This window comes from Lycium ferocissimum, chromosome 12 (assembly GCF_029784015.1).
Source record: "Lycium ferocissimum isolate CSIRO_LF1 chromosome 12, AGI_CSIRO_Lferr_CH_V1, whole genome shotgun sequence".
Lineage (NCBI taxonomy): Eukaryota > Viridiplantae > Streptophyta > Magnoliopsida > Solanales > Solanaceae > Lycium > Lycium ferocissimum.
In genome coordinates, this window is record NC_081353.1 from 17987505 (window position 1) to 18010545 (window position 23041).

The window sequence follows — 23041 nt, forward strand, 5'->3', positions numbered from 1 at the left end:
ACCCCCTTTGAACTCTTACCACCTTGGGTTCATTAAGGGAGAAAGGGGAATCTTAACATAATTATGGTTTATAGGAAGAACGAAGAAGTGAGTAGGAATTACCTCCAAGATTTTCCTCCAAATATCCTTAAGAGCAGTTTCTTCAAGCTCAAATATCAAAATGGGGTAAAATGAGGGTCTAGGGCTTTTTAACACTTCATTAATATTATTAACTGCCCGTCACCCACTGTACCTGGACCGCCCCAGCGACCACCTGGCCGCTTCGGCGGTAATGACTAAAAGTCATAGCTCCGGCCCGGCATGGCTACCACTCCGCTAAAGTGGGCATCGGACACTGACATTTAAACTTAATCCAAGATTTCCTTTCGATCCGATTTTCTGACTAATTCCCGAGGCCATCTGCTAACATACCCGACACATAGTCCCATATAAAAATAGGCTATGAACGTGCCTGTGGCCTCAAAATTCCCAACGAAGGTCTCGTTAACTGAGCCAACCCCCGGCCTTAATCCTAAATTTCCATCCCAAGTCCCGAAATGCACCCAAGTGCATTGAGAACTGAACCAAACACACACACAAGTTCTAAATAACCATCTGGATCTCTCGAAATTGACATAATTCCAAAAAAGGTTCGTTTGCCCAAAAGTCAACTTTGGGTCAATCATTTTTCACTTTAAGCCTATATTTTCACCAAAGTTGCCCGAATTCGGTCTAGGCACCCCGGGAAGCATATCAGCGGTTCCCTCAGGTCAAAAGTGAGCTAATCAATGCTTCAGAACGGGCAAAAATGCCGAAAGAACTATAATGACCAAACGGGTCGTTACATTAACTTACCCATTTTGCCCTTTATGTACACGTACACACTAGATATGCGTACGTGTACATGTTTGATATGCATGTATAGGGACCCTTTCTTTTTCCCCAAAAAATGGACCAGGCCTAGTCCATTAAGTGGACCGACCCGGCCCAACCCCTTACCTGATAATGGGTAATACCCCTTTAACATTTCAATCATACCAACACACACCAAATGACCCCTTATATCTCCCCCTCTCTTATCCCGTCCCTTTTCCCCTAAAACCCTAGGCACCGCCCCAAGCCTACCCTCTCTCTCATGCCAAGAGCGAAAAAAATGCAGGATGCACAAAGATTGTGCAGTCCTTGTACGATAAAAAATGTGAAACAATTAATGTTTCAATATCACTTTTGCTCGAAATCGTCCAAACACGGTAATAAATCCCTTCTTTTATCCTTCTGAGTCAAACCTACGATTTTATGTTATTTTATTGTTGTATTGCATTGTTACTTTCGCGATTTCTCATTGGTCCATGGTTGTTGGTTCGGATCGATACAAAGCAAGACAAATCTGACCGTATACACTCGTTTCTTTGTAGAATCTAGCCATTAATTTTAAAGTCTCACATTTTGCCTCTGAAATCTGTTTAAGTACCACATTGGAATTTCAAGTCTTTGAATGGACTTCGGTTATAGAACCCCAACCCTCACCATTTGATAAGTTTTCACAACCTAAAAAAAGCTCTAGTTTTGAGTTAAAAACTTAAAATCTGAGCTATTAGTATAATTTTAGACTTTAGCCTAAAAAGGGTTTGAGTCTCTCTCAGTTTAAATATTTTTATTTACTTTGTTCTTTTGTGTTTGTGTTGCTGAGTTTGAGAATTGGAAGCAAGGGGTTCCAAATTCATTCTTGACAAAGGCTGCGCAAACAAAAGGTAACATTTTATCTTATTAATGCTTTTATTAGTTTGATTTCTCTATCTTATGTAAGTTTAATTATGATTTGTTGTTACGCTCAATTAGTTTGCCTTAATATGTTCTCTTTAGGCCTCTTTCTGTTTAGCCTAATTATTAGTTGTAGTGGATTTAAAATTGTGTTAATTTGAAGACTGTTTCCTGTGATCATATTTATGTAAACTTCCCTGTTCAGTTAACAATTTGTTATAGTCATTAATGTAGATGTGTTAGCTTAAGATTGATGCCTTAATCCTAATCAAGTTAGCTTCTGCTCATTTATGATGGGAACCTGCCTGTGATTAGCCAATAAAGCCTTGGGGTAAATTAGGTCAAAAAATGAAATTTTACTTTTTTTAGGCTTATCAAATGTAGTAGATCAACCTCACTTAATTATCTTGTCCAAATAGGATTGACTGAGAGGTTCAGGAAGGAGGTAGAGGAAGTTTGAGCCTAGTTGGATCTTTGTTCTAGCTTGGCTAAGATTTAATTGACAAGAAAATGGTATTTGAAGATTAGGGGAGTAGTAATCATAGAAAAAAAATGCATTCTAACCCTCTCGTAAAAAGTAAGCAACCCTACCTTAGTCCTGTTTTGTGTTATGAAATGAAAGTGAATATGCCTAATAGAACTTAGAGCAGGTTTAATTGTGCGTCTACTTACCTAGATTAGGACAATGTGATAATCCAACTTCTGCCCTCATTGCTTGGAATTAGCTTAACTGTGCATATAAGATTTTTTGTGTGAAATGCTTTGTCTGCTCTCGATGTATGTGCATGAGCTGATTCAAAGTGTTGTATAGTGTAATGCATGACATTTTCTGTAGTTTGCTTCTTTTCTTTACTAGTTGATCAAATTCATAATGTGTAGTGACTTACCAATTTCATAATAAATATGATTAGTGGTAGGTTAATAGGTATAAACTGATTGAATAAGAAAAGCATGTTGTGTCTATCATGCCTAGGAAGTTTTGTGTTCTGCTTAGGGATCAATCTGGTTCAGTTCAAAGTTGAAATCAGCCTTAGGGAGTGAAACACTTAGATTAGCTGATGTCCTGTTAGAAACAATAAGCTTAAGATCATAACTTAACTATGTCTTCTACGATGGATTTAGTTTGAGATGGCAATTGGCTTTGCTGTTGATGCTTAAGTTGGATGATTGACGGGGGAATAGAATTAGAGTGTGTGTAGGTGTGAACTCTAAGTCACATGGCCAATGGAAGCCTTTTAAAGGCACCTTGGAGGAGGGATTGGGAAGAACTAAGGAAAACTTGGTTCACAGTACCTTTCCCTCAAATAAGAGGTGCCATGGCATGCCTTATGGTCTATGGTATACGTGTTTGCTATGAGCACCTCTCTAGTTCTTACTCTTATTAATAGACCAAGGATAAAAGGGGTGAGACTAAAGCTGTCTCTTTGTGAACTATGCTTGTGAAATCCTGATAAAGAAACAGTGTATATAGTGCTGGTTAGTTTTAGACTAAAAAAAAGGAGAAGAGATTAATTAAGGATGGCATCTGAATGCTAAACTCATTTAGGGATAAGGGACAAGATGACCAAGAAATCATGGAAACCTCTTGAATTCTTCATGTTGTTATTTCTAATCTGAGATCTTGCTAAAATTTGAAAACATGATTGCTTTTCCTTTTTCTTTGCACTTCCTCAGAATTATAGCATGCCTTGAGCTTTGAATGTTTGTTTATGCATTGTCCCCCATTCACTCAACTTGATTATGCTTTAAAGATCATCTCTATACAACTTCTGAAAAACTCAAGCATGTTTATCTTCTGTCTCTGCTAGTACTGCATTCTACCTGTTCAAACTATAAGTCCTATGTTATTGTATTTTGTTTCTGAACATTTGATTAGCTCAAAATATGGTATTGTCATATGCTGTGCTTTCCTATTCAAATCATAGCCTTAATAACTGTGAATGTTGTTGTTGGTTAGCATGACAAATCCCTCCCCATGATTCTCTCTTTGTTCTTCCTTGAAGTTTGCCTTCTCTGTGTGTATGTGTCCATCTGTACCCTCATCATTAAAATGGTTAATACATCAAACTAATAAGCCTATGTGTGTTAACTTCTAATGCTTAGGAACCTGATAGTTGTTAATATACAGTTAAGTAGCCTCATAAATAAGAGGGAAGAATCTGATCAAAAGAATAGAATCTGGCTTAAAATAGGATAGTTATATCATTAGAGACTATTAGAACCATGTGGATCCCCAGAGATTCTGTCACAAAAGCATGTTGTTTTCCCTCTATGTTCTCTCCATTTCCCTTGAGTTGCATTTATGTATAAGTCCTACACATTTTCCTATACAGTGTTATCACTGTGTTAAACTTGACTGGAATCTTGAAAAGTAATCCTGTATCACCTTTATGTATCTAAACATGCATGCTTTTTATCTTGTCTATGCTGCTCTTGTTTAATTCAAGCTAAAGTTGCTCTCTGCGTGTTTGATATCCTGCATATGAACACCTACACTCAGAAAGAGCCCTGCTCTGTCTGTGTGATGCTTATTTGTTTAGATTGCAAATCCTGTTGTCTTATATGTTTCATTCCTGATTATCATGATGAATGTTTCCTATGGTCTCCCCTATTTGTTGTTTGGTGTGTTGTATGATTATGTGATTCTTCTTTCCATCCCTTGCATCATTCAGAGTTGAAAGGTAATCCATGTGTCCAAATTAAGTTCTCCTCTCCTTCTATCATCTGAATTGTTGGAACCTAAGGCCTCATTTGTTTTCATTAAGATTAAGACGTACGAATCGAATGCACATCCGAATGACTAAGATGTTGTCTCTAGTGAATGATTAAGCGTTTGTTTTTCATTATCTCGAATGTGCATAATATATTTATTTAAACATAGTAAATATACAATTCAAATTAAAAAGTAACTAAATAGTAGAAAATAAAAAAAATTAATAAAAAAAATATTATTTGATAAAAAAAATGAAAAGGTATTTATGTTCACTAGTAATGGTGGAGATGTTTTGTAGTCATGGTAGGTGGTGAGTGGGGGTGGAGGGGTGAGTGGGTGGTGGGTGGTTAGGGTGAGGGGTGGGAGGTAGTGGGGTGGGGTTGGTGGGGAGTGGGGGTGGGGTTGGTGGTAGGAGGTGGGGGTGGGTGGTGTGGGGTAGGGGTTGATGGTAGGGGTGGGCGTTCGGTTTTTTGGTTCAATTTTATCAAACTTCGGTTTGGCCATTTCGGATTCGATTTTTTGAAGGTGGACACCAAATACCGAACCAAACTAGTTCGGTTCGGTTCTTTCGGTTTCAGCTTTTTAAAGTTCGGTTCGGTTCGGTTTCAGTTTTTTCAATTCGATTTTTTTAATATAATATTAGAAGCGATTCCATTGACACTAATTCATATTCTCAAAAGCAATAAAACATAAAGCGATAAATTGAAATCAAAATAAAACAAACGGATACACAAGAGTTAAGAAAACTATAATCATGACATAGGATTACTAGGTGTTATATACATACCGAAGAATAATTAAGAAAACACATAAAGGACATACATTAATCCTAAAGAGACATCCTAGTTACCTTTCTTTGTTAAGGATATTTGATTTTTTCAATTGAAGTGGAAAATTAGGGATACAAATGCAAAAGAGGACTTATTACAATTGGGTTTTTTTTGCTTTAAACTTAATGGGCCTGGACTATTTTAATTTTTTTTGGGTAATGTATTAAATTTCGGTGCGCGTTCGGTTTTTCGGTTCGGTTTTATCAAACTTTGGTTTGGCTATTTCGGTTTCGATTTTTTGACGATGGACACCAAACACCGAACCAAACTAGTTCGGTTCGGTTCGGTTTGTTGAAGTTTCGGTTCGGTTCGGTTCGATTTTTTTTGATTTTCGGTTTTTAGATGGTAATAGTTGATGGTGGGGTTGGTGGGGAGTGGGGGTGGGTGGTGTGAGGTAGGGGTTAGTGGTGGGGAGTGGGGGTGGGTGGTGTGGGGTGGGATTGGGGTTGGTGGTGGGGAGGCGGCGGTTGGAGTGGAGGGTGGGTGGGTGAGTGGTGGGGTGGGGTTGAGATGGAGGGTTGGGGTTGGAGCTGGTGATAAAAAGTTCCATACAAAAATACCTCTTAATGATATTAAGATTTGGTTCAAGATCTTAATGATTAAGACCTATTCAGACCCAATAAGAGTTTATATCTTGATGCAAACAAATGCACTTAATGGCTTAAGGTCTGAACCATTCAGATTCAGACCTCCAATAAGTGCAAACAAATGAGGCCTAAGTTTGATATAGGTCTGATTGTATGGCTTGCCTGCCTTTGTATTAGTGTAATTAGCTTTTATTTGAATTTGATCTCTGTATAAGGTAGGAATCACTCTTTGTAAATGTTTAAGGATAGGGGTTTGGGTTAATTAATGGAAATGTGATTTCCAAAAACTGTTTTAAGGCTAAATATACAAGAGATATACATTAGGGCTTTAGGAAAAGGAAGGTATATACCTGATATACATCTGATACACACCTGACATACAAATCATGTATATATGTTCTTAATATACTGCGTGAGAGATGCTGAGTATACAATAGATGTATACATTAAGAAAGTAAGAGGGGATGAGGGTCTCACTTAGTCTTAATTCTTAACTGTGTTCCTATTTGGAAGGCAAATGGGCCCGGCCCAATTTAGGATTAGTAAGGAACAACCCAATCTTTACAATCTAAGGTAAAAAGAGAGGGACTTGAGTATTTTGCTATCCGCATTTAGTCTTGGGCCGCTAAGGCCCAGTAGCATGTAAATGTGTGTATAAACTGTATACGTATATATGTACACTATGTATATCTATGAATGTGATAAGTACAGAAGATTGAAAACTAACCGGGTCACTTTTCTTTTTCCTCTCCTCTACTGCATGGCCATTTGGGCTGAGTCCAGCCAACCTATTGGGCCAACGGCCGAATAGGCAAATTCTTTAAAAAATTATCGAGTTCGATGAAGGGATATGGAAGCTAGTATATAAACGCATAGAAGGCCCAGCCATGGGTGAAAATGGCCAACTAGGGGCTTGGTACACCCTTAGCCTTCCCTTTCTCCTTATTTATTTATTTATGCTTCTCTTTTTATGTGTAATCTTGTTGTATTTTGTAAAACTTGTAAAAACTCAGATATATATTGGAATTTATTGTTTGAACTAGCCATCTTCGGACAACAGTACTTATGCCATTTAGTCGACTTTAGGTCCCCAAAATGACTTACACACTTAAAGTGCCAGAAAATATTTACTACTACTTGAATATTTTTTGAGTAATTTGTGTTCATTTCTTATTTATAATTTTAGATAGACGTTTCAAAAAAAATGTTTGTTTTCTATCTTATTACATATGAATAAACATAATCTAATAAATGGTTTATCTTCTTTATTAGATTTCATAAAAATAAATTCATAAAACTCTCATTTGTAATTTTAATTTACTTTTTAATTATTATATTTTATGTATTTAATTTCGAATATACCTCATAAGAGTAGTGATAAGAGCTGTAAGTGTAGAATTTATAATTTCTATAAGAAAAGGGGGTATAAATGTTTGAATTTAAAATATAGAAGGTGTAATTCTGAATCACATTATATGGGTGCTTAGTATAACTAACCCTAAAATATCATAGTGGCCATGTTGTTAAGAAAATTCTTCCTTGCATGTGTATGTGTTAATAGTTTTATATAATATAAATCCATGTTAATGTAGTCAAATGCTGCAATGATATAATCAAGAAATATTTTGATCCTTTTGAGCGCATGCTTGTAGGACCACTGAGCATATTCCTATAAATTATATATCAATCAATTAAACACTTTACAATTGTAAACCGAAAAATAATATAATTTTTGTCCAAATGCTGATTTTCATTCTTTTATAGGACGCATGAGTCAGTCGAAGACAAAGTGAGATTGAAAGGGAGACATAATTCAAGCAGAGGCGGAGCCAGGATTTGAGGTTTGGGAGTTCGAAATTTTAAGACAAGACAACGACCTCAAGCTAATGTATAATATCCGCCAAACTAATGAACAAGTACCGGTATTTAATAGATTTAAGAAAGAGATAAACTGAAAGAGTTTCTGTATCTACCAGTCACCTGCCGGAGGTTTGGACTTCGGCAGAGAGTGGGTGGTGGGTGGACAAAGACTTTTGTAGTTTTTGAAGAAGAAGAAGATGGAATAGGTTTCAGATCTTTGTAGAAATCTAATTTTGGGTTTGATGTTTGTGAAAGAATAAAGTTTTATTTTTAAAAAATTCTGCATATATAGCAGAAAAAGCAAAAAACGTGTAGCAAGAAAAGTGATAAACAGGTTTATGTACTTAAAAAGTGATTATGTACTTATGTATCCTAGCAAAACAGGAAAAGAATGTTGAAAGCCAGGTCCGAACCCACATCTTGGACATTGAAGGCTTTTTTGCCATCTTCCTTATCAATGGACCAACAACTAACCTTTGTAGGTGGGTTCGCAATTAACTGATTATATACATTTACTGTATTTTCTAATACAAATACAAGATCTGCGCAAAAGTTACTGGGTTCGCCTGAACCCCCGTGTTACACTGTAGCTCTACCCCTGGATTCAAGATGCAATAACAATGAATTGAACCACAATCAAATATGCAAGATAAGATAACAAGAATTTGATTATTAAGAATTAGAAAGGAGAGAAAACAAATTTTAGAAATAAAATAAGGGATAATTTAACAACTAAAATACATTAATCATTAGATTCAATCCAAAGGGAAAGTGAAATGAACTCGTACATGAAAATCCTAACTTAGAGGATCTAAGAGATGTTTATTGAAGAAATGTAAGGGAATCCTCCCATAAACTCATCCAAGGAGTATCATTTTCTATTGTAAAAGTTAGCTAACCCTAATATGAAGACTTAAAGACTATTTACACTAGTCTTGCAAAAATAATCAAATTACAAAAAATGACGAAATTATAGAAATAACCACTCGAGCATATTGGTAGCCTTGAAGTGTTCTTTCTATGTTTTCCTTAAGTTCTTCAAGCTCATGGAGATAGGAAGAATGCTCCAAAACCCTTGATGACCTCCTGGGTTGTCATCACTTCCATCATAAATCCATTTGAGCATGTGATGGACTTTGATAACTCTTTTAACGAATCTTCTATGACACTTTGAGTTTTTCGTAGGTGATTGACATCTTCCACATCCAAGATACCACACACCCTCACTCTTGATATCAACCTTGGTACCCGTACCTCGGGTTGCTGAGCAGTTTTTTATTAATAAGAGGCAATGATCTCTCACACCATCTTTAATCATTAAAAGTAAGATCAATCAGGCTTTAATCAGGCTTTAAAAAACCTTTCTAATGACTCAACTAATTCTTTAGTTCCTTAGATTCTTAGGTTAGATTTTTGTTTAATCGGTTTTTCTGTTGTAACTATCTGATCAAATGGAGTCGTCATGTGGTTTGCATTATCGATCATTAATTAAGTACCACTGCTCCTTAATTAAGATGGTAGAAAATTTTTCTTTTGATGAAAATACTTAATCCAAAGAGCGATTTTTCCTCACTAATGGTTCAACTTTTATTTGCAAGTATTCTAGCAAAGTTCAGTAAATGTTTAGCTGCCTGCCTTAACCAAAATATTTTTCCCAAGTATATACGTTGGTCCTTGTCAATAATGAAAGACGTTCAAGTATAGTCGCACAAGATCACCTGTAGGTCACATATGGTTCATTTGGTAGGTATACCAATAATTCTTGCCAGCTTAAAATCTTGAATAATATAAAATAATCAATGAGCTATTGATTGGTTGATCAAACTCGTTCAGTCAAACCTCTCTATAATAGCCGCGTTTATCCGAAAAATTCATGGCTGCTATAGTGAGGTGATGTTATGTATGTATACTGTCATTTGATGTTTAGATCTCATTTAGCTATTATAAACACAAATACGTAAACTATTATTTTTCTGTACCTTTTATGTTATAAACGAAAACTATATATATACTTCTTAATTTTAAAATCTTAATTGATTTTCAAATATCATTAAATTAAAAAATAAAAAGACTAATAAATTACTAATAAATCTATACCTAGTTGTACCATACCAATAAAGAATTAAAATCTAAGGAACATATGCATTTAAAATTAATTGAGAATTTAAATTTTCAAGTTTGACGTAAGGATTCTACAATTATACGTCGTTTCCTAAATTTCAGTTTCTTAGTGATAATATAATGCTTGAATTGACGAAAATTTTTGTCCAAACTTTCAGCAAAAGGGAATTCAATAGCTTTCCCTTGAAGGTTGTTTAGGAGTTTAACAGTTGACTCTTCTATCTCACCCCAATGATTACCTTACATAATTTACATTTTAATTTTACACATAATATATTTCTTACAAAATATTATTACACAATATTTGAGTATGGCTGTTATAAAGAGGTAATTTTACAAAGAGTGTACCGTTATAATGAATGTCACTGCTATTAGAGGGAGGATGCTGTCATAGAGAAGTAAAATATAACATGAAAAATCGGTTCCATAGAACATCAGACCGTTATAGTGAAATGCTGTTATAACGAATAACAATTATATAGAGATTTGACTGTATGACACAACTGTTTCGTCCGACTATTCTAGTCATCTTTAGTATCTTCGTCTAAGATACTGGTTTAATTTGATCGTTCTCATCAACTAATTGGTTTAATCACTTAAAGGTGTAATATTGATTTCCCACAATTTTTAAAATTTTGGCGATCGATGTTTCCTTCTAAACAAAGTTAATTAGGTAAGTACTGAGACTCATAAATAGGTGACTTAATCACTTAACCATTCAACACTGTATTTTATGTAATATGTTATTTGTTCGATCGGTAATACTTTTGAAAATGATTAAATGTTTAATTGTACTGGCTCGCTCCCTAGGTAAAAAAGTAATACTTAATAAAGGAAAAATAAGAAGGAATGTCACGTCTTTTATTTGGATTTACAAGCATAAATCTTACTCTTTCTTCATTGGATATCCTAGCTTCCACTTGGTGTTTTGATACATCTAGCATTTTGATATGACAACTAATATTAATATTGGCATGATAATATACCTGATTGTTCTTCTTCAACCACTTCCATATTTTAAGCTTTTAGTATCTATCTTTAGATATGTTACTATTTTTAGATATGTAACATACGTCATATGTGACATTCACAGTGAAAAGTAATCTAACGCGATTAATTAAACTTCTTGCGTGATTCACATCCATAAATAGAAAACAAAATGACAAAAGAAGGAGAAAAAAGAAATGGAAGAAATAGAAAGGAGAAAAAAAGAAATGTTTATGCATGTGATGTTTTGATGATTAATAAACAAACACGTAAACTAGTCAATTTGTCCGTGCTTCACGCGGTCATAGGAGAAAATAATACATTTGGATATAGCCTTATAATAAATTTGATCGAGAAATATGAAAGATTTTTTGTGAAGGCGTACATCTATGTATATATATTTACTCAATTAACTCCACACTCTCCATATCACCAATTTTAAGTTTATCGCATTCAAATCCTAAAGTACATAAACAATTATAGTGATTGATGATTATGCATATTACTATTCATGTTACACCTCTGGGTCACCTACTACATGATGCACATGTTATTGATGCATGTTAATATAAAATTAAAATTAACCAGATACTGAATAGCTTAAAATTTTTGCAAGTGTAAGATTTTTTATTTTTTATTTATTTTTTAATGCAATGAACCTTGTAGAATACATTCCCCAATCTGTTTCGCTATGCTTTCGAGTTTGGAGAATGTGTTTCCATCCAAGTCCTTTGACAATCAAGATTTTGTTTCTTTTTTTGCTGCTTTGATTATCTAGTAATCCCCACATAATTTATCATGTTAGGTAGAAAAAAATAAAATAAAGATACAAAAAGCATGCACAAGATATTCACATTATAAAAGGATGTATACTCACTCACATATGGTGTTTGCAATCAAAGTATGAAATTATAATTGTTCACTTAATAAAAGGATGTAAGAATATATATACTAATCACTCATGGTTACTTAATAAAATTTTTGGTTTAAATGCATACCGTGATTTGATGTAAATACAAGGTGTCAATAATTTTTTTTTCTCGAAAGGGTACTCTCCTACTAACACTTTTATATATTTTTCAATTTCAATTTCAATTACTATTAATTAATAATTTATAATATCTTAATAGACTCTACCATCTCTCGCAACTGAAAAGGAAAATATGTATATGTATGCATATATTCTTTAATTAGATAAATAAATAATAACAAAAACAAGTGTGTGCGCGCACGTGGGCACGCGAGTGTGTAAGAGATTTTACCTTACACGTTCGTTCAATTTTATAATTAGATTCTCAATCTAAAGTCAAATCTATGATCAACACCCGCAATTTCACTATCTTAAAACTAGGGCAAAAATCTCCAAATGTCCACCTCAACACAATGATTTAGGGGTTAAATCTAGAATAGATTCAGGTATAATCACTAGAAATTGATAAAGATTATTACCTTGGTATTATATGATGCTTGTCCTTCAATTCCCTTTTGCATTCTGTAGCTTACTTTTTTCAAAATTGAGTTTGAACGATAAAAATCACGTAATTAGCCACTTTAATACTACTAACTGTCATAGCTATGAAGGCCAACCTCGCAATTGTGGATTTAGCCTTGCAATTGCAATGGACCCCGCAATTTGGATACTTTGCAAATGCACTACTTCCCTCACAACTTTGGCCTTGCAAATGCGACAACAACATATTGAAATGTACTTTCTTGTCCAAAACTTAGCAGAACCCCTCATGTCCCAATCCAAATCATCCTGACAAGTCCTAAAACACTATATGGAGCTACTAGAAGTCTCACAAGGAACCAGATTCAAATACTTAAAATAAAGGGCCAGAATGGCATAGGGTGAGATGGATCAAGTGTTTTTTGGTCCAGCCAGGTAATACATAATTTCTCACTTTCATTCTGACCCGAACCCATTTAGTTTGAGTACATACGCTTTTATTTTGAGCAATGGTTAGGCCATCCAACTATCCTTGAAATGTCCTTTTTTTTTTCTTTTTTTTTAAACAATGTGTGCACAATTTGTTTTCAGGGACTCCCACATAATTAAAATCCTCTTTTGGCAAAGGCTTCCTGTAACCAGCCACACTTTTGTTCCTATTGCAATTCTCATTTATGTTGATTAATACCTTATAAGATTTATGCAATTTAGTAATTCTAGTGTGTTCATGATTGAGTTTGTTCAAATTTTCTTGGAGAAGTCTGTTTCCCATTTTCTGAACACAAATTGTCTTTTGTTATTTTCAAACCTTTTTGAAGAGCAATATGATTTTCACCAATCTTTTCTATTCCCTTTTCACAAGAATGCTTTGAAGCCTGAAGTTTTAGTTTGAGTATTGTGTTTTCATCGTTCACCTTAAGGACCTAGTCCTTAAGACATTTGTTTCTCTTTTCAAGATTAGCTTTATTTAATTCAAAATCTTTATTTTTAAATTTTAAATTTGAGAGATTATTGATTGACTGGCCAATTCTAGCACTCGAGCTATCAACTTCATTCATCAAGAATAGCATGACAGACATAAGTTTTTTCTTATATAATGCATGAAAATCATCCTTGAGTTTAGATTTGTTTACCTCATCATCATCCTCTTCTGATCTGAGTCACTCATTTCCATTATTGTAAGTACTTATTCTTCCTTTTCATGCTTGCGACCTAGTACTAGAGCGACCAGTGGACATGATCCCATCATTGTTCTTTTATTTAGGCTCTTCATCTTCACTATCATATCATGCTACCAGGAAGGACAGTCAAGCAACTTCTTTTGTCACCTTCCTTTCAGCATTGTTGCAACCAAGAAACCATTCCTTTAGTTTTTCCTTTCATTCTTGTCTGTATTTGGCTTCCCACTGTGCAAAGTCTCTCACTACGTGATCCATTCTCGGACTTTGTAACATCCACTAAAGGTGGCCTTGTTTAAACTTTTGACTTGCAGAAGTTTTTCCTCTTGCTTTTAGGATCTCTCATGAATCTATTTTTTTTTTCAGAAAAGATGACTAGATTCATGTCTTTATCAGAGTTTTTAGTGGTGGCCTTAAGAGCAAGGCCTTATCCTGTTTTCACTCTTCTTTTCTTTGTTCAATTCTATCTTTTGCATTTCATGAATCCTCCAATTTCTGATAAGCTTATGAAGAATCATTTTATCCAACTCTTTTTCCTCTTGTTAAGCCGTCACCTTGTTTTCCCATGAAGCAAGCAAAATTCTAAGGAACTCGCTGACAAGTTCTTGTGGAGTGAAATTATTGTCGAGTAACGTCAACTCATTTGTGATAATGGTGAATGATACACTCAAATTAAACCTATTAAATGATGTAAAGCGGACAATGTCAAATATAGATGCTTATTAGTTCTAGGATGAATCTGAGGAATATGTTGTGAAAAGGTTACTAAAGTCGTATAGTACTTTCTTGCGGTCTAATTTTGTATTCGGTTGAGTTTGTAGAAAGTTGGTTGTTTACTAACTAATTTCTTTGATTGTAATGAATATGAATAAAGAAACCAAGGTTGTGTCCCGCTTTGGATAAAGTGTATGCTATGGTGATTGATCTTGATATACTTCTAATGGATAGTAATATGAATGCATTTAATGCGTGATCGAATCCCTTATATTTTTCAACAGTTAAGGACTATTTCCCTTTATGATTTTCCCAAATATAAAAGAGTGTATATGAAGAACGGTTAATCTTGTGCTAAATAAATTCCTCTTATTCCTAAGCGAATTTATCAAACGAGGGTTAACGCCCCAAGTCCTCTTATTTATTCCTACCAAACCCTACTCACTTTTCCAAGTTAAAGCAAAGTTTATGGCTTTAATCAATGTTTGCAACCATCAATTATGAAAGAAGAACAAAGAATAAATAAACCCTAACAATCTATTATGCATATATCAATCTCAATTTCCAATCACATAACACCCATCCTAGAGATCACAACCTTAGTAGAGCAATTAGCTACTCATAACGATGAATGAAGAATAAAGTAATGAAGAAGTCATATTGCTTACTATTGATTAAAATAAGATGAAAGTAGTTGTCTCGTTCTCCAAAAGCTCCAAAAATAATGAAGTATTTAATGCTTTTTACTCAAAAGACAAAGTCTGACAACTGATGATAAATAAAACCCTACAAGGAACTATTTATAAGGTCTCAAAAACACAAAATTACATAATTGCAAAACGACATCTAACAACATTAATTACGGTCCGTATAATGAGATACGAACCGTATACAATTATATGGCTGGTATTCCTTCCAGTACAAGGAGAAAATTCACGATCATATTATACGGTCCGTAACACTTGACCGTATTTCTTCATCTTCAAAACTTGACTTTCTACCTCAGTTGATATATGCTAAAATATGTGTTGAAATACGGCCCATATCACTACATTACACCGTCCGTAGAAAAAGTTGTCCGTATTTTACCATCTTTCTTCTTCAACATTCTGTTTCCACCTCTTCTTATTTACGATCAGAATTACGGTCTGTATAAGATTATACGGCCCATAAAATTTCATCATCAGTGGTGAATTGTGCAATTTCTGTGCTTTTGTCCTTTAACTCCTCAATTACCTGCAAAACAATAAAAATACATCAAAATGACACATACTTGCTTAAAAACAAGTAAAACTTCTCGTAAAAAGGTATTAGATGTGCCATAATTTCACGGCACATTAACACGCCCAACTTAAAGTCTTTGCTTGTCCTTAAGCAAGTAAAACAACACAAATGACTCAACTAACTTAGGTATAATAGAGTAAAAATGTCTACAATGGTTTTAGCTAAGAACTACCGACATGCATTCCTTTCACAACTGACCTTCTCAATTTAAAACAATTCAAACCGGATGTATCACTCAAAACATGTTACGACTCACAATGAAGCTTCAATTCATGACAATAAGTTATTGGAACTATCGATGTACACCTGAAACACTACCTTGGGTAATCACTTAGTTTCATGTTGCTCAACCCTTATATGCCCTCACAAAGACCAAAGAATGTCGCTCACACTTATGTACATGGATAACCGAGAAAAAGACAAAAAAGAAGAGAAACACTCACACTCACAAAGAAATTCATACACTATAAATGGAGATGCCATATGGTTGCCCTTATTCTCAATGCTTTCAACTTCGAATTCCGGAACACAACGACGAATGATATTGTCGTAGCATGTCCAAATTGTATGGTTCATCCCAGTAATCGATGAGTCCCTCAAGAATTTCTTCTTTCGATATGCTTTAATCTCCTCTGGAATGACGCCCGTCACCAAAAAGTTGGCGATGTCTGCATACCATGGTGCCATTTTAGAAGACACCAATAGAACCCTCTCATCGGGGAAAGCAACATCTATATCAAGCTCCTCTGACGGTCTTCCAACTTCCTCAAGTCGTGAAAAATGATCTGCTACCTGATTTTCGAACCCCTTGCGATCTTTCACCTCAAAGTCAAACTCTTGCAACAACAGGACCCATCTAATAAATCGTGGCTTTGCATCTTTCTTCGCCATCAAATACCTCAACACTGTATGATCAGTGTATACCCGCCTTTGTATCTCAGGCCTTGAATTTCTCGTAATTAAAGACTATGTTAGATGTTGCGGCTCTTGCTAAGTTATGTAATTCATGTTACGGCCCATTGAGTGTTCTGCTGGCATAGTAAATTGGGTGCATAATCTTATTATGCCTCTGGCCAATCACAGCACCAATAGCAAAACCACTCGCATCACACATCTTTTTGGGAGTGAAAAGGTACAATAATAGGATTAAGTAAGGCGCTTCTTCAACTTTTCAAACGCCTTCAGGAATTTCTCATCAAACTCAAACTTAGCCTCTTTTTCAAGGAGCTTGCATATGGGATTCGCAATTTTGGAGAAATCCTTAATAAAACACTGATAGAAACCAGCATGCCCCAAGAAACTTCGAACTCTTTTTAGAGAGATAGGTGGAGGAAGCTTGAGATGACATCAATTTTTCTTGATCAACCTCGATCCCTTTCTCGGAAGATTTTGTATTCTTTGTTCTTCTTTCACCATAAAATAGCACTTCTCCGAATTAAGCACGATATTAGTCTCCTACATCTCTTTAGCACTCGACCCGGATGATCAAGACACTAAAGAGTCTCCTACCATAGAAAATTCATCCATGAAAACCTCTGAGAAGTCCTCAACCTTATCTGAGAAAATAGATATCATATACCGCTGAAAAGTAGCTGGTGCATTACAATGACCAAACGGCATCCTGCTGAAAGCAAACGTCTCATAAGGACACGTGAATGTATTCTTCTCCTATTCTTGAAAAATGTTAATTTGGTGTCATGACCTAACCGGAGGGCATGACATAGCTAACTATCGAGCACCTCTTAACATACTCTCATAATCATATCTATAGTGAGCCACATAGCTAACTCATAATTACCATGAACCAAAAAGGCACACGTTCCATCAAACATAATTCATCTATATAAACATCATTAACTATGCCCATATATAAAAGCGACAAGGCTACCAAAACGATATACAAAATATAAACCGATAAGGTTATGGGATATCTAGCTATGCACATTTGTCTAAGACCTCTACATGGAGTATGTAATATCATAAAGATGGGACGGGACCCTTGCATTACCCAAATATATGCATAAAAGAATAGTACCAACTAATTTGACACTCCGAATCAAATGGAGCACCTTTATGCAATCACGGATAGCGTGTAATGCAGTGAGTCTATCATCTACTTACGGGCATGAACGCAGCGTCCACAAATAAAAGGAAGTCAGTAAGAATAATGTACTGAGTATGTAAGGCATGAATAGCAACATGATGGAAACATGAAGATAACATAAGATAAAGAGAACAAGTTATACCTTATAATACCTCTTAAGATGATTGTCAGGCATACCTAACCTTTCTCTAAAGGAAACATTTCATACACATATATATAATGATACTATACCCGGCCATATAGGCTCGACGTATCCCGTACCTGGCCATAATAGGGCTCGGTGGTGTCCATACCCAGCCATAACAGGGCTCGATATCGTCCATACCCAAGCCAGTGGTGTGCACAACGGTTATCGTACCCGGCCATATAGGCTCGGTGTCAGAAAAAAGCTATATATATGTGGTATACATGAGAATCCACGAGAAGCATTACAATTCTATCGGAGTGACATAAGGTCGATGAGCCTCCGATTTCCATTATGGAGACATCATCATCACTATACCTTTCTTAAAGGGTCAACTACCATAAAATGAGATCAACGACGATGACCAAGATCAACGATATCATGAGAACTTTGAGAATCATCAACCACAGCATTTCTAGGAAATAGGACATTATGGATATCATGGATGGGTTCACAATAAGGAAATAATGCCTTTAGGAAGAAAGGGTTAGCCTTAACATACCTTTACGTCTCCTTAAATACTTAACGTTCTCCTCTCAAGCCCGCAAATCTACATTCAAGAGGATTCATACTAAGGTTAAGTCTTGAAAACACTCTTAAGTTCAAACTAGTGTAATTAACGAGCTAGCGAAATTTGGGCAGCACTTCCCCTATTTTATCGACTTCCACCAAATTATAAAACAACTCCCAAAAAATAATAATAACATCCACAATACCATAATAAAGAATATATATTCAATTTAATCTCAAATTTATCCAAAATCCTCTTTCAAATTCACCTCATAGTCATCAGCTTCACTTTAACACTTTATGACTTCTCTTCTATGATTCTTTCCTCTCCAAAACTCGCTAAACCTTTAAATAAACTTAATCATATAAATAGGATGAAGGACATACCTTATAATGAAAAAACTTCACCTTACTCAACTCCTCCAAGATCAAGCTCATCACCACCTTGGGGAGAAACAAGAACAATCACCTTCCATGGATTATCTTGATGTTTTGATGTTTGATCTTCTATCTTGATGGTATGGAAGATTTTTGGAGTATTTTAGAACCTTCAAGAACTCTCAAAGACTCTCTAGAAATGTGGGAAAATAAGTGTGGGAGGTTGATATGAAAATGGGATCTTTTAGGATTTAAAAAAGTGTCAAGTCGTCCCCCGGCATCAATTTGCGATGGAGATGCGGCTCAACATAATGGATATGCGTCTGCATCTCCCCTCCGCTCCTTGGGGAAGAGGTTAGGCAATGAGGCCAGCAAATTTGGTTAGTTTGCGGCCAATATGCTGCACAACAAACTCAGTTCGCGGCCGCATATTTGTACACAAACTCCAGTTTTCGCAAAAACGCGTTCTTTTCAATTCGTTTGACCTCCAATCCTCATGGAACCTTCTTGGAACTTGTACAAAACTTCATTAACCATATAAGGGGCCCTATAGCTCCCTTTCAAGGAAAATCTAAGTAATGTATAGCTCAAATGATACGAAATCTTCCCAAAACATGACTCAAATTCCAATCCTTCAACAAACTTACTTTCGCCGCTTCGTATGACTCAGAAACCTTAAGGTACTGATACGCTCAAATTACACCTATGAGTGGCGTAAAGTGGTCGTTGTCAAATATAATAACCCAAACAAGGTTGGGGTCGAATCTCACAGGGAATATGGAGAGAAAAGGGTACTAATTGTATGCGATACTAGTCTTTAAAGGCTTTAATCCTATTCTGAATAGTTTGAAATATTTGTTGTATAATGTAAACGAATACTTTGACTTGAATTGTAATTAATGCGAGAGAGAGAGACTAAGGTTGTGTTCCCAGCTTTGATTAGATATTATGCTTCAAGTTTCAATGTGATATACTTCTAATGGTTGTTCTAAGAGTATGCACTTGATCTCTTAAGGACTTCCTAATGTTTCCCAACAGTTAGGCCGTATTTCCTCTTTATGATTTTTCCAAATGCAGAAGAGTTGAACTCGAAGAGCGACCAATAATGCCAATTAGACTTGTTCGTATTCCTAAGTTAGTCTATTAAACGAGGGTTAATGCCCCGAGTCATTGTTATTCAATCTTACCAATGCTAACTCTCTTTCCCGAGAAAAGTTAGTATAATGGCTTAAAGCAATGCTTGCAATCATTACCCAACGCTAAAGCACAAAGATAGAATAAATACGAACAACCATTATGCATATATCAATAGTAGAAACCCATTCACATAATACCCATCATGGGGTCCACAACCTTAGAACTAAAATTAGCTACTCATCATTTTGGTTAACAAAGAAAAGCTTAAAAGTTAACATAATGTACTTACAATACTAATACAATGTGGAATGAGGGTGAAGTTGATGCTTTGAATGCTCCAACAACTTCACAAATATCCAAGGCTTAAAGTTAATGCTCCCAAAAGATCTGAATTAAATTGTTAAAAACCTAACTTTAAGTATTTATAACGCTAAAAATCGCGCCAAAGTTCTAGACAAAAACACCCTTCGCGGCATCGTTACGGATCATAACACAAGTTATGGTCCGTCCATTATTCCGGTCCGTCCTTTTGCCGACTTGATATTAGGTCAACCGTTACGAGCTTCTTGCGACGGACCGTAACACGTGTTACGGTCCGTACCTTTCGGATCATGTCTTCAGTGCTCAGTGGCCAATGCGTTACGCCATGACGTTACACCCCGTAACCTGAGTTACAGACCGTCCTTCTGGGCGTAACATGTGACATTACTCAGGCTTCTTACTAAAAATTTCCTTCAGATTACGGTACACGTTACGGCCCGTAACATGAGTTATGGACCGTCCTTTTGAGCGGCACGTATCTGGAACTTTCTCTCAGGGTACGGATCACGTTACGGTCCGTAACTCGAGTTACGGGCCGTCCTTTTGCTCCAAGTTGTCCGTTTTTTAGCATTTCTTATCATTTCCGTTCCTTAGTCAACCAACCCTACAAAACACCAAAATAACATAAGAAACGATGTAAAAACACTTAAAAACAAGCAACACTTCTAATGAAAAAGACATAAAATGTGCCGAAATTCACGGCGCATCAGGTACATACTTAGAATTATTAGATACCTTAAACTTATAAGGGCTTCATGTCTAATTTGAGCTTCCGTTAGTTTACTCATAAATGCAAACGACACGAAATTTCCAAGGTGTAACATTCCTCTCTCCTTAAGAACATTCGTCCTCGAATGTTAGCTGTAGGAATTCTAAAGATTCATGAGAGTTTCCCGTAAATATGCCACTACCATCCTGTCACAACAATTCAAAACATACAACTCCTCACAGGGCTACAACAACAATAACAATAATGGCCACACACGACCAACAAATCATAAAAAGAAAGCATTACGCACCTAAAGACAAAGGTGGTTTGCAATAGAACCTCTTCTGGGAGTGGAAACAAATGTAGGTACCTGGACTTCATATCTTATAGCCTTTCCTATGTGTTTATTTCTTCCCTATTATTGTTCCTCCATAGAACTTTAACTAAAGCTATATCTTTAGTTCTTAGTCTTCGAACTTGTCTATCTAGGATTGTAATAGGAATCTCTTTCTAGGATAATTGCTCGGTGACCTGGACCTCATTCACAGGTACAATTCTGGAAGGCTCTCCAATACCCAAGAAGCATTGATACATGGAAACCCATGGGAGTCGACTCCAAGTCTGAATGTAGATCTAACTCTATAAGCCACTTGGCCTATGCGCGCATGCGCAGGGAGCTCAATATACCAAGGACTAAGCTTCCCCTTTTACCAAACCTCATGATGCCCTTCATTAGCCACACCTTCAAGAATACCCAGTCATTAACTTGGAATTCTAAATCTCATCGGCGATTATCTGCATAAGATTTCTGACGACTCTAAGCTACCAATAATCGATCCTGAATAAGCTTGACCTTTTCCATGGCTTGTTGGATCAAGTCTGGCCCTATTAACTTAGTTTCTCCCACTTCGAACCACCCAATTAGTGATCCACACTTGCGCCCAAAAAGCCTCATATGGGGCCATTTGGATACTGGAATGATAACTGTTGTTATAAGTGAACTCAATAAGCGGTAAGTAATCATCCCAACTACCTCCAAAATGTAACACACAAGCCTATAACATATCCTCGAGAGTGTGAATGGTACGCTCGCCTTGTCCATCGGTCCGGGGATGAAAAGAACGTGCTAAGACCATCGACCAGTCTCCCAAATCTTCTTAGGGAAGGACTTCCAAATTAGCGTAAACCGTTCTCCCCATCGAAATAATGGATACCGGAACACCGTGGAGTCGTACTATCTCTTTGATATAAAGTATTGCATAATCTTCAGCTGAGTATATAGTTTTAACTGGTAGAAAATGAGCTGACTTCGTAAGTCTATCCACAATTACCCATATAGAGTCATACTTATGTTGAGAACGAGGCAAGCCTGTAATTAAATCCATAGTAATCACTTTCCATTTCCAAGTCAGAATTTCCATAGCTTGGAACAATCCTCTAGGATTCTGATGCTCAATCTTTACCTGCTGATAGTTAGGACATTGAGCTACGAACTCTGCTATGTCTTTCTTCATTCCGCCCCACCAATATATGGATTTAAGTTCATGATACATTTTCGTCGCTCCCGGATGAACAGAATAACGGGAACAATGGGCTTCCTCCAAAGTTATTTCACAAAAATCATTGGCTTCTTAGCCAACTATATCATGTTCATATTTTTGGAGTTCTTGACAATCGGTATGCTCGGTAAAGCACGAAACTACGTAGCTGCCGTGGGATAAGGTTGTCGACGGCAGGGCAACACCTTCATTATCGGTTTGGATCCTTACATGCTTATTATTATTAGTTAAATTTCATATCCCTGGCAAGGTGTGGTAGTACAATGGTAGGACGCAAGTACCGATCATCATTCGATTATATTATAGAACTCCCCACGTTACAAGCGGTTATATATACATGTATTTCCGGTGATTTTGTTTTAGATTTTTACTCACGCTTCATGCTCACGTTCGTGTTATATTCGGTTTCCATGTCCTATAACAATATTATATATGTATATGTAATTATGTCCATACGGATACTCATGTTCATGACTGTGTTTCAATTTCAAATTTCGTTATCATGTTATTTCATGTACCATGTTTATTTCGTTCGAGTTGCTTTACATACCGGTACATTCAGCTCTTGTCCCCTTTCATGCCGGGGCCACCGCATTTCATGATGCGGTATGGATTTACGGGGACGGCGACGCATTTGCTGCATAAGATCGTCCGCGTATAAGCTTTTGGTGACCC

The 23041-nt window shown here is 36.0% G+C and overlaps 1 long non-coding RNA gene across 1 annotated transcript; it reads left to right on the forward strand.

Moving 5' to 3' along the window:
- Nucleotides 1–1030: 1030 nt before the first annotated feature.
- LOC132041086 (uncharacterized) lies at nucleotides 1031–6909 on the forward strand. The gene is made up of 2 exons (XR_009410901.1): nucleotides 1031–1730; nucleotides 6654–6909. It is a non-coding gene; the product is annotated as an uncharacterized LOC132041086 (long non-coding RNA).
- The last annotated feature ends 16132 nt before the right edge of the window (nucleotides 6910–23041 follow it).